This window comes from Cryptomeria japonica, chromosome 8, assembly GCF_030272615.1.
Source record: "Cryptomeria japonica chromosome 8, Sugi_1.0, whole genome shotgun sequence".
NCBI lineage: Eukaryota > Viridiplantae > Streptophyta > Pinopsida > Cupressales > Cupressaceae > Cryptomeria > Cryptomeria japonica.
The window spans coordinates 107667038-107681295 of record NC_081412.1 but is presented as its reverse complement, the minus strand read 5'-3'; positions in this window follow the sequence as shown (position 1 = coordinate 107681295).

Genomic DNA, 14258 nt, shown 5'->3' with positions numbered 1-14258 from the left:
AGAACTTGATCCCAACTCTATCCATATTCTTTTGTCAAACACCTTAAAAGATTTCCAAGTGTCCTATTGACCACCTTTGTTTGACCATCTATTTGGGGATGATAGGCTGAACCAAAAGACAAGTTAGTTCACAGTCTTTTCCAAAGAGTTTTCCAAAAATGTCCAAGGAATTTGACATCTCTATCTGAAACAATACTAACCGGAAAACCATGGATTCTTATAACCTCATTGAAAAATAAGAGTGCAATGTGACTAGCATCATGGGTAGTTTTACAAGGAACAAAATGTGCCATCTTACTGAATCTGTCAACAACAACAAAAATGTTATCACAATCGAGCTTTGTTTTGGGTAATCCAACCACAAAATCCATACTGACACATTCCCATGGCCTTGTAAGAATAGGTAATGGCTGATAAAGACCAGCATTAGTAGTTGTACCTTTAGCTTTCTAACAAACTATACACTGCTCAACATACCTTCTGATATCCCTCTGCATTATGGGCCAATAGTAGAACCTTTGAACAAGTTCCAGTGTCTTATTAAGGCCAAAATGACCACTCAAACATCCAGTGTGCTTTTCTTGGATCATATTTTCCCTCATCGATCCTTTGGGAACACATAGTTGTCCACCTTTAAACAACAAACCATTCTGCAAAGTAAAGTCAGCATATTCACTATGAAAGTGATTCTGAAATTCTTGACAAACCTTGTTAATGGCTACAAAATCTTCATCATTGGGGTACAAATCCTTGAAGTAATCAACTCCAATACTCTGAATCTACACTTCTTGCACTGTTAGTAGCCTCTACTCAAAGCATCTGCTAATTTATTACATTATCCTTTCTTATTCTTAATAGAAAAAGTATATGACTGCAAATACTCAACCCATTTAACGTGCCTATGACTCAACTTGTCTTGTGAATTCAGAAAACTTAAAGCTTGATTATTTGTGTAAACAACAAACTCCTTAGGTAACAATTAGTGCCTCCACTTCCTAAGAGCTTGGACAAGAGCATGCAGCTCAAGATCATAGGATGAATACTTCTTCTTGGCATCATTGAGCTTCTCACTAAAGAAAGCTACAGGTCTATTCTCTTGAATCAAAACAACACCAACTGCTATATTACTTGCATCACATTCAATTGTGAACAACTTGTCAAAACTAGGAAGAATGAGTACTTGTTGTGTAGCTACCTTTTGTTTCAAAAGTTCAAACCCTTTGTTAGCAGCATTGGTCCACTGAAACTTAGTCTTAACTCCTCCTTTGATGGTATCTAGCATGGGTGCACAAATCTTACTGAACCCTCTCATAAACTTCCTGTAGAACTGTGCTAAACCATGAAAAATTCTTACTTCACTTGTTGTCTTTGGTGTTGGCCAATTTGTGATGGCTTCCACCTTTGATGTGTCTGTCTTCAAATCTCCTCCTGAAACTACAAATCCAAGATAGACAAGTTTTTGCTTCATAAACTCACACTTCTCCAAGTTTATTGTTAGTTGCTCATCATACAATTTTTGCAATACAATACTAAGATGCTCTAGATGTTCCTCTTTAATTCTACTGAAAATCAAGATATCTTCTAGGTATACAACAACAAATTTACCAATAAAGTCTTTCAGTACTTCATTCACAAGTCTCATGAATGTACTGGGAGAATTACTAAGACCGAATGGCATAACAAGCCACTCATAAAGTCCTTCATTGGTTTTGAAGGTTGTTTTCCATTCATCACCTTCCTTTATCCTGATCTGGTGGTATCCACTCTTGAGATCAATCTTCGTGAAGTACTTTGCACCTCCCAAGCAATCCATCAAGTCTTCAATTCTTGGGATAGGAAATCTATATCTGATAGTGATTCTATTTATGGCTCTTGAATATGTGCATAGCCTCCATGTTCCTCCTTTCTTGGGTGCTAACACTGTAGGTATGGCACAAGGATTTATGCTCTTTTTTATCAACTCTTGGTCCAACAATTCTTGGACTTGTCTATCCACTTCCTTGTTTTGTTCAGGAGTCATCTTATAGGCTTCTTTGTTGGGTAATGATGCTCCTGGAATAAAATCAATTTGATGGCTTATGGCTCTAATATGAGGTAGGGTTGTTGGTGCTCCATCACTTATGATTGCTTTGAAGTTGTCTAGTATCTGTTGCACTTAATGAGGTATTTGAACCTTCTTTTCTTTCTTTGATTCCCTTGGTTTCACTATAAGAGCAAACCCCACTCCCTCTCCTTCCTTGAGAGTGTTAATGAACTCTTTTTCAACAACCAGTAACGCATTTGGGCCTTTAGTTTTGGTGCTCTCTCCTTCATCACTTAGGAACTGAATACGATATGTAACTCCATCCTTTTGAAAAGAATAAGATTTCTTCTCTCCATTGTGAAAGGCCTTTCTGTCAAACTGCCATGGTCTACCAAGAAGTAGATGGCAAGCATCCATAGGCAAGATGTCACACAAGACTTTATCCTTATAACTACCTATGTTGAACTCAACCCATGTTTGTTCATTCACTACCACATGTTGCTCCTTGTTGAACCAAGTGACCCTATATAGATTACTATGTGGAATTCTTTTCTTCAGTTTACTTACTGCCTCTTCTGACATAATGTTGTCAGTGGACCCTGAGTCTAACACCACCCTACAAACCTTACCAAGGACCTTGCATTTTATTCTAAACAAATCTTTTCTTTGAGTTGGTTCTTCTTTGATTGGTTCCTTAATCAAGGCTCTTCTCATCATTAAATTTTCTCCATCTTCGGGAGCTAAGCTCACACCTTGTGTCTTTCTGCTTTCTACATCTTCTTGCGCATATGTCACTCTTCTTTCACTTCCTTGAGATGAAGAGGATTTCTCTGGACATCTATAGGCAGGGTGACCCAACTTTTGGCAATTGTAACACTTCATGGTGGAGAAGTAGGACCCTCTTCCCAGTCCACTAGATCTACCTCTTCCTAGGTTGCTAGATGATCCCCTTCCTCTATAGCTACTCTTGCTATGTGAATCCTCACTTTTCTCTATAAGTTTGGACTCTCCTTGGGACCTTTGATCTATTCCTCTTCCACCAAAACTGCCTCTTTGGCCTCTTCCATCTTTTCCTCTGCCTCTTCCTCTATCGCTTTGTTCTTTCTTCTTTTTACTCTTTTCCTCCACCTTCAGTGCCAATTGATAGCACTTATGCACAATGTTAGGACAAAAAACTCAACTCCTCTTGAATATTCCATCTCAAGCCATTCAAGTATCTGGCTGCCTTGATGCTCTCATCCTCTACCACCTTGGATCTTAGACACGACTTCTGAAATTCCTCAGTGTAGTTGCTCACATCCAAGTCTCTTTGTCTCAGGTTTTGTCTCCTTTTGTGCAGTTGGATCTCATAATCTTCAGGGACATAGGCTTCCCTCACCTTGGCTACCATTCCATTCCAACAGGCTATTTGGTTCTTACCCCCTTTTTGCCTTTCTTCTTGGATAAATTTCCACCAAGTCAAGGATGCTCCTCTCAATCTAGACTTAGTTGCGTTCACCATTTGGGCTTCACTAATTCCATCACACTCAAAGTGATTCTCCAATCCTTCAATCCATTCCATAACTACTTCAGGTTCTATTTTCCCATAAAAAAGTGGCACTCCTAGGGATTTTCCTCCTAAGGCTTTAATTGCTTTAAGGAAAGGTTCTTCAGGTAGGACAAGGTTTGGGGGAGGTATCCTATTCTCTTCCACTGATTCTTTACCCTTCCCTTCACTGACCTGGATTGTTACTTTCTCAGTTTTATCCTCAACTGCGTCTAGTTTGCTCTCCAATTGTAGCAATCTTTCTTTCAGGAGTCTATTCTCTTCCTCCTGATCTTCTACCTTCTTGGCTAATTCTACATTGGACACCATTCTGAGACAATTTTCTCCTACTGATTTAGTGCTTGATATCAACTACTTTCTTCCCAAGTCTAACCTTGCTCTGATACCAATTTGATAGGGAGGCAACCTAGTTTGCCATCAATTTGGTTTCTTTGATGGTTTGCTTCTATCCCTTTCCGAGTTCCAAGTCTACCCCTCTTGACTTCTAAGGGCTTCCCTACCATTTGTTTGCTTATCTCATCTTCCTCAAGCTCACAAGGTAAGCTTGTTCACTAAATCCTTGCAGGGGTTTACAACACACACACATTTGCTCTCTTTTTGCAAAACCACCCATCTTGTTTGGTTTAGAAAACTTTTCCCTATGGTTACACAATGTCTCATTTTCAGGCTTTTAGCCTTTTGGATCTTTTCCCAGTTCTCGGAAGTCTCCTTCCCCTGCAAGTTATCTCCTTCAAATTACTGATACCTAGTCGAACTATCACCAAGCTCGCCTAGGCTCAGTATGTAGAAATGGCGATTGCCATTTCTTGGTCTCTCTCAAATGAAATCCTACTATACATTTATGGCTCTGCTTGACAATCTCCAAAGATCTTGTGGAGTTTCAAGTCAGAGCCATTTGATTATTGCAAATAGGGAACAAAACCTAAAAAAGGAAAGCTTTATTTATAGATCCGAAATTCATTCACGAGTTTAAACCAACAACACACAAAATAGAGAAATGAAACAATACATTAACAGCATACGTGAAATGAGCAGAAATGAAACTCTAATTGAAAACCAAAAAATGGACTTCTCTATTGCATTCCAGAAAAACAAAAAGTGTTCTCCGAGGAAATTGACAAACAACGATCAATGATTCACGATCAAACATCCACGATTAACCATTAGCCTCTTACAGATTCCCATTGGGTCTTTTTATACATACATCCTCTATTTCGAACTCCTCCTATTGGACGAGATAAATCACGTTACCAACGGTCTCCATTTGCAACTGCACCAACGGTTTGAAATTCAATAGTCTGATCTTCCTTGATCTCTTTCTGCGCTCCACCATGTGGCAACCCCTAATTGGCTCTGAGGTCCTTGCCCTGCCACCTTAGCACGGCTTCACTAACCATCCAAAATGAAGCTCTTCTTTGTCGCTAGGTCCCACCATGGTCACCAAGTCGTGGGGAATAAACTTCGTGCATCTCTCCATTGTGGTATAGTGATCACCGTTGATCCACCTTCAACCTGCATGGTTGTTAACTCGCCTCTTTTTTTTGCATGTGCTTTATCACCAAGTCATGAGGATTATCTAGTGATCATCTTCCCATCACGATATAGAGACAGTCGTAGGATCATCCGCGATCACCGTCTGAATATAGGTCAAGTTAATCATCAGGGAAACTTGAAGCTACTCCTTCTAATACCTGATACAACCACTCCAAACTCTGGGGAACTCATCGGGGTAAGACTTGTCGATCAGGGTAGGTCTTGCCGATAAGAAACATTTTAAAAACTGCAACTAAACAACCATACAAATGGACTAGAGCCAGTCCTTATGTATTTATATGACCACTGGAAGGTCTCACAAACCAAATATGGTTAAGGGCATTTCAACCCTTAGGTGCTCCTGCACCAAATAGTTTATTGTGATAGTCAGAGTGTGATCTACTTATCTAAGAACCCAAATTTTCATGCCAAGACCAAGCATGTTGATGTTTAGTGTCATTTTGTTAGAGATATGGTCAAGGATGGCAAGATGAAGCTAGTTAAGGTAGAGTATTTGATGAATTTGTAGATTCTTTAACAAAAGTTGCGAGCATAGATAAGTTTAGATAGTGTTTGGAGTCTATAGGCCTCACGCCCCCTAGAAATTAAAGTATGGTGTTTATATTCCCTTTGTTCTTCCAAGGTGTTTGGCAAGTGGGAGCTTGTTAGGAAAATGGTGTCTTAACCTTGCATTTACTTAAGATTACTATTTATAGTAAGTTTTCATTTGAGCATGAATTGGTCTGAAACTATCCCCAAATATTTGGATTGGCTAGATAAGTATGTTGTAGACACCTAAATTTGATTAATTTAATTAATTGAATCTAGTTATCTCGAGCACCTTTAATTAAATAATTATGCATTATTTAATGAATTAGTGTTCCCTCCTTCTAGCTAATTAATTTCATTACTAATACTATAGTCCCCTTTTAATTAATTATTTGATAATCATAAATCAATTAATTAATTAAATTTGACCCCTTCTTATATTAAATACATCAAATGCATATATTGATTATCAATTCATTTTGACTTTTCCTCTTAATTCCCTCATTTAATTAATTAATTAATTTTCCCACATATCTTCTAACTCTAACCCTCACTAACCCTTTTCCTAAACCTTACCCACCTAGCTAACCACAGTTTTAGTCAACCTTATCCCCTTGCCCTCACCATATGTGTGCACATTCCCAAAATACCCTAAATTTCCTAAGATTTGGGGAAATATATTAAATCTCCTAATATGTGGGAATATCTCCATATTTGTAATAGAATATTTTTATTTGGGCGTCTCTCTCCCAAATAGGCATGTGTCCTCAAGGACACATGTCATTTCACCCAATGACACTTTTCTTTCTTAAGGACACTTTCCATTTTCATCCATTACCCTTGTCTTTCTCAAGGACAATTGCCTCATTTTCATGCCTCCTTATCTCCCATCTAATCCTATGTAATCCCCTCATTTTCCTTCATAAACCACCCACTTTCATTTTCATACCATTGTAATGTTGAATTGTTTACTCATATTCTACACATCCATATCCATTTAGTATAGATCTTGCATCTCATTTTAGCATAACTCTCATCTTGTATTTACCATCATGGATCAAAATTCAACATCTACCACATAGCAAGCACACATCAAATCATAGGACTATTAAATCGAAGGATAAATCGAGAGTTTGCATTTTAATTGCTATTATTTTGTTTATCTAGTTTTCCTTCTCAATCATCCTTATCTTGAGTGTTTGAATGGATTTTGTTTTTTCTTAGATTTCTAGGTTTTATCTCAATCATTTTATTTGCACACATTTTCACTCACACACCTATCAATAAATTCATGTCTAAATATGAAGATATTAATTTTTTTTCGTTTTTTTAAATTGCAAATGAAAGTTTTGAAGTCAATTTTGAAGTCCTTGGAGGCTACAAAATGGTCTGAAAGTGTCTATAGTCGGTGTAGCCAGTTGTAGCTTTATAGAGCATGTCGGGAGTTTTCTAGCAATTCAAATGGTTCATTAAGTAGACACCTAGTTCGAAAGCTATGGCCTCCTGTAGACAGTCAAAATTGTCCTAAGTCTTCGATGACACTTTTCACTAAACCTTTTTCTAAACTAATAAAATAATGTTAATTATTTAATTAGTAATAATATTTTTCTTCTAATTTTCTATAATTAAATAATTTTTAATTATTTAATTATTGTTCTTCTAAACTATTAATTAAATAATCTTCATTATTTAATTAATATTGATCACTATCTCTTTCTAATTAATTAATCATAACTATTCATGTTTGATTAAATAATTCACTTAATTATTTAATCCCTTTATTCTAAGCTAATTATTCTTCCATGATTAAATAATTATTTAATCTCTTTCTCCAATTATTCAAATTAAATAAATTTTTAATTTATTTAATTACCATGTGTGGGTGAAATAAATAAATTTAATTATTTATTTATGACCCCACTTATCTCTTCCACTTTCTAATTTTTATCTCCCTTATCTCTTCAACCTGCTAATTTGTTATTTATGAGAAGTTAATTAAAGGTTTTATTATTTATTTTCATAATATCTTCTCATTTGCTTTCTTCTATCTTCATCCTTCCCTGAATGGTAGCTTTGTTGTGCACTCAATCTTGTTCGTTGATTATTTGCAGTCTCAAATCAATCTTAGTCATTCAATTAATCCTCAATTTTTCTATAAATTGAGCTCTCATTTTTCATTTTCAACAACCACACTTCTAATATCCTTACGCTATCAAAATCGCTTTCAATACACTTGCTTTGTAGGTGAGATCTACAACAATTTGAAGGAGAAAGAAGAACAATGGAGGAGCAATGAAGGAGATTCCATCATTTTGGTTTGCATCTCAGTTTTAGAATCTTTTCTTCATGCCTTTGTTGAATGTGTTAGGATTACATTTCATAGAATTTAGCTTTGTGGTTGGATAACTTATATGTTATGATTTACTTTGCCTTATTCCTAGTTACATTTTTCTGGTGAACCTGACGTGAACATGTAAAGTCTAATAATTCTTTGAATCTATTTGCATGCAGGTTTTTTGCACTAATCCATTATTGCATGCAAGTTTTTTGAACTAATTTGTTGTTGCATGCAGGTTTTATATGAGGATATTTTGTTACATGTGGCTTTTATGGAGTCTAAACAATGATTCATGCAGGATTTCTTAACATGCAATGGAAAATAATTTTTCACATAGCCTAATTAGGAGGTTTTAATGAAGAACAATTCTTCATATAGTTTAATTAGGAGGTTTGAATGAATCCTACAATTCTCACATAGTCTTAATTAGGATTTTGGATCAAAGAACAACAAATTTCACATTTCATGCATGCAAAGGGTTTTAAATGAGCAAAAAATTGCATTTAATCATGGTTTAAATTGATCAAATCCTTTTCAAATTAAGGTGGAATTAACCTCATCTAGTCTTAATTAGGATGCAAATGGATCAATGAACTCTTTTTATTTTCTAAAGGTTAAGCAATCACTATTTATCATTTCCTCTTTCATTTTGATTGTGTGCTTTTACCTTTAGAGGGCCTACCTCCTGATTTTCCTAGCACTTTGCATAGGCATTGGTGAGAGGGAATGACCCAAGTGGTAATGGGCTAAGGCCAAGCTCTTTTGAACCACTATAAATAAATGTGTTTGTGATGAAAGTTTCAAGCGGCATGTGTCGATGTGTCATACTGACGTAAGTCTCCCTCAGTGTCTGTGTGGCACATGAAAACTTGTAGAGTGTAACCTATGTAGGCTGGGAGGCCTCCTTAACAGAGAGAAACTTTGCATGTATGGCCACTTGAATGGATTCCTTGACTAAAAAATATTTGTTTTAGAAGCTAAAAACCTTTTAGTTATTGGTACAAGAGGTCAGACTTTGATGACGTCTCGCATCCTTACAGTCCTTAGTAGATATACAAAGTTTGCCATGGGGAGTTTTCATGGGGATTGATGCTTGGCTGCCCCAGAGAAGTGAGTATCATGGAGTGGAGCCAGTGGGGTCAATCATCTAATTATCTTCTTTGAGCAAGCATAGTTGGGGAAACCCAAGTGAGATCCAATACCTATTGTCCTTGCTAGCCTTAGGATTCATTGTTCAAGGTGCATGGTTGTCTTGTGTCAAGGTCAAACAAACATTTTGTCTTTAGTGTGTCAAAAGGTGAATAAAAAACAATTCTCATAAGTGGTCATAAACAACCTTGGTCTTCAAAAAGCAAACAAGTTTCCAAAAGTTCAAACAAGTTTCATACGCAACCAAGTTCAAACCAAGAGTCAAAATTTTGTCCAAGTATTCATCCAACATTTGAACATGACTTGTCACAACATTGGATACCCTTGTTTCAAAATTCATGTCACTTAGGGTTAGGTTTGCATAGTTCAAACTTAAGTTATAGGACATATTGTCATTTCCCTTTATTTTAGTCAATTTCATAGCAAGCATCCTCATTTCATTTTCATAAGTCTTCACTAGATTATCATCATTCCAAAATTAGGTCTTGGCTTAGGTTTCATTTTGCATTTCCAAATTCATTTGTCCTCACATATCCCTATCACATTGGCTTTGTCATTGCATAGTCCAAAGCCTAGGTCTTGTTTTAGGTTAACATTGTCAAACATTTGCATTCATATCCTTGGTTCATATCATTTTGTCATATCATATCATATTCCTAGATCATATCATAACTTGAGATCATATTCATATCATATCCTTAGGGCATTTTCATTATCATTTTCCTCTTGCATATTAGTCTCAAAATTAGATTTTTCAAACTTGCCAAATCAAAACTTTAGATTAAACCCTAAGTTCTTATTAGGGAGTCTTGACCTTCTCCAACATTTGTCCTTTTGTCATCAATATCATTTTGTCAAACCTAGCTTAGTATTCAAGCATATAGGTGAGACATTGTCAATTGTCCTATTATCATTTGGTCCTTTTCCCTTTTCCCTTTTAAAGTCTTGACTTCATTTTAAATTCCCAAGGTTGTGTCTTTAGATTTGTATTCCAAAAGTTTGACCAAATCTTGAAAAACAACAAAAAACATAAGTTGCCTTATCAACCATATATGTTGCACTTAGTTGCAGTTCACTGTCATTCCAAAAACTCAAAAGGTCCAAAAACATTTAGTTGCATTGTCAATCACCTAGGTTGCATTAGTTTCATACATCATCCTTAAAATAAAAAATCCCAAGAACATTGCACAGTGACATGCCTATTGAAACAAAGTTCCAAGCACCTATTATGCAACAAAGTTTGACATATCAACCGATGATTGTACCAATGAATAACACAATGCAATCAAATTTTAATTCAAAGCAATCACAATTCTATCCAAGCCAACAACAAGGCTATATCGGTCAAACATTTTATGATGAAACAATTATCCAAATACAAAAAACTAGAGGAGAAAATAGCTCGAGAAACAAAGATCTTCGAACAAATAGTGAAAAACATTGAGAAGAATAGATCACAAATGTCCAAAATGTTTCAAAAATTTCTAGGTCCAAATCCAAATATTGAGCCAATTGATGTAAAATCTCTTATCGAACGATCAAACATACTAGCTCTCATCTCTCAAATAGAGATGATGAAACAAAAAAACATAAATTTCAACCAAGTCCCAAATTAGAGTTCATTTGATCAAACCTCATTCAATCAAATCTTGAAACAACAACCAATGATCCAAAATATCCAATCAACACAATCAATGGTTCAATTTCAACAATATGCTCAACCAAATATACAATGTCAACAATTGTTTCAACCAATTGTCAAGTATCGACAACAAGCCCAATATAAGAAACTACAACCAGCAATTCAAAAACAAAAGTTGCAACACAGACCAAGCCAAATTTCAAACATGTCAAACCAATTCAACCAGAACCCAATTCAAAATCAAAACGTAATATCAAACCAAAACCAAATCCCATTCAAAAAAATCCAAAATCCAAACCTAACCATGTCAAAACCTCGTAAGAATTCAAATTCTTCTCCAAAGAAAGGTAGCTATATTACGAATCTCTTAAAGAGAGTCCTAAGTGATCTTTCTAAGAAAGATCAAAATCATGCACCTATGTCTAGCAATGACTCATCCCCGCATGAACAAATTGACTTTCCAGTGGCCTTTATTCCTACACCTTTTAAAGATTCACAAGAACCTGCCATATTATCTCTTAAATCTTCACAAGAGAAATTTCCACCATTGCCTCCAAATGATACATCAAAAAATGCATCTTCCCAAGGGTTGTCTACAACATAAATACAAGCTAATGTATGTCTTTATACAAATCCCTTGTACTATTTGGAAATGTAATATTTAATGCCACTGGATGCTTCTCTTTTAGAGAGTCTCATTCAACGTCCATCTCCCCCATGTCAAAGTACTGATTCCTTGCCAGAATCCCACACGCATATTTAGAGTCCAACCCTATGTCAAGTGGATGATTCAAAGCATGAAGCTCAAGATCCTAAAACTTTACCATTCCATCCAATTGTTGACCAGGATCCCATCTTCCCAGACACTCATGATGGTTCCCCTGTTCTTGTCCATCCTATCCAAATTCGTATTGACACTTTGTTCCCTGAGCAAGATCAAGATGTCCTAGTCCATCCTATCCCAAATTATCCCCTTCCACATCATGAACACAATGTCCTTTTAAATTCCATTGACATTTGACTTCCTAATAAAGATCAAGATATCCCTTCCATCATTTCAGATGATCCCATTGAAAGTCAAGAGTGCAGAGCACCTTTAATTAGGAATTCAATGATCTTCCTCCTTGTCAAGATCAAAGTATTCTTTTGGCTTCATGTCCTCCACAAGAAGCCCTTGTTCCTCCATCTTCATTTCCCGATCCTCCATATACACTCCAAGATCTCATTTCTTTTGATAATCCCATTATGCCTTCTCTTCCATCTCATGAAGATCCTATCATTGATCATGATCCCCCTCATGAGTCTAACATGTTGACACAAGGTGTTCATGAATCCTCTTTGGGCCAGTCTAATCCACTTCATGATCTCATTATTTCCATCATATCATATCCACCTCATAATGGACTCACGTCTTCTTCCCAAAGAAAAGAGTATCCTAGGGATCATAAAGGCAAAGGGGTAGACTCACATCTTCTTCCCAAAGAAAAGAGTATCCTAGGAGTCATAAAGGAAAAGGGGTAGACCTTCATAAGTAGGAACCCCTCCATATTAAAGAAAATACTAATGGTCATGGCCTTAGTGGCATTCCTCAAGATTTTGGTAACCCTACCAAACCTGAATCCAAACATATGCCTTCCCCTTCATCCCTTCCATCCATTTTAAGTTCTTATATCCCTTCATCCCTTATGTAGGATCAACAAAGGCACACATCTTCGAGAACCTTCCACCTATCCAGAATACCTTCATATCATTCTTATCCATCCATACATTCCTTTCCTTCTCCAAGAAATTTGGATGCCAAGCATAAAAGTCATAAGTCCAAAAATCTACATGCAGTCAAGGATCAACATGTCCCATCTAATCGACATGTCAAAACAAATAAAAATATGATCCAAAAAGGAAAATAAATATTCAAAAGGACACAAAGGCCCATTGATAAAAAATAAAAGTCAAAATATATATGGGTTCCTAAATCCCTTGTGCAAGCAATGCATTCCAAGGAAACTCAAAAGCATGAAAAATAAAAAACCATGTGGATTCCCAAGCAAATCCTTGCAGCACAACAGTCTAAAGAAAAATCCAAAGTGGCATCCAAAATTGCTATTCCTCCATCACCTCCATCATCCATTTTGGGTCGTTATGTCCCAAAATCCCCATCCTTTCCTCCATCAAAATCTCAAAATCTGAAATCCATTTTTCCTCCATCAATCCATCACCCCTCAAGGTGTGTGTCAATGTGGATCTTGCCAACATTTCCATCCACTCAAGAACAATTCTTCCAATACCCTATCCATTATCCAATGCATATTTTATATCCTTTCATCCATCCTATCCAATCTTTTTCATAAATCCTTACCTTAGTCCCATCTCATTTCCATGTCATTATCCTACCAAAGTATTTGAGCATACCTTCAATAGCCATGGTTCATTGCAACATAAATTTCAAGGCAACTATATAAACAACAAGAATCTTGACTCTTTCTTACATCCCCTATCGTGTGTCTATTTTCTATTGAAAAAGTCAAAAAGAAAAAAAGAAAAAAAATGGGGAAAAATGATAAAAAAGAAGAAAAATAATTCATCCACTAGTGAAAACCTGGAAAATAGGCATCATGTGTACGCTATGAACTTCTTGCATACCATACTTGGGGGCAGGTTTCATTATCCTATTATCTTATCATATCCTATTGCATTCCATTATCCTATTGTCCCTCATTTCCATATCCTCTTTTCCACCTTTGATCTTGACAAGGTTGAGGACCTTTATGAACGTCATGCATGGGTGTGTGCACCAAGATGGTGTGCAAAAAAGTGGACACACCCCAAAAAAAACTTGAAAAAACAACAAATGCATATGAGGTATTTCAAATTTAAAAAACCTCGTACGCGTTTAGGCTTGTTTTGTCGAGCCTAAATGAAGCTAAACCACGTACGGGGTTTATAGTATACTAACCGTGTATGCGGTTTAGTTTTTAAAACCCCATATGCGGTTTAGAAACTAAAACCTCATACGCGGTTTTAGTTTCTAAACCGTGTACACGCTTCTCTATCAATAAAAAAAAATTCACTGCTACCGACTGAGTCATTTTAACCCGTGGCCGCAAGAGTGAAGTAGGGCTTGTAATATGCAAAAGCACGCATGAGCTCACCAAATTCACACAAAAATTCCATGGAAAGAGGTAAGTAATATATTTTATTTATTTATTTTATGCATTTGATGAATTTTATTTGCATTTTGACTTTAAATTCATTGGTTTTGATTAGTTTTTTTATTTTTTTGCTACGAATATCAAATTCCAAAAAATCTTGCCCCCTAGCAAGACACACCTGAAAAACTTAGGGCAAAACCCATAGGAGAACCCACAACCAAACCCTCAAGATACACCTCCAGCTCCTCCTGTAGACCATTCACAAGCTACACAGTGTTGGAAACATGCCTCGAATTCTCCTGACCAGTGTTCGGGTTGATCGGAATAAC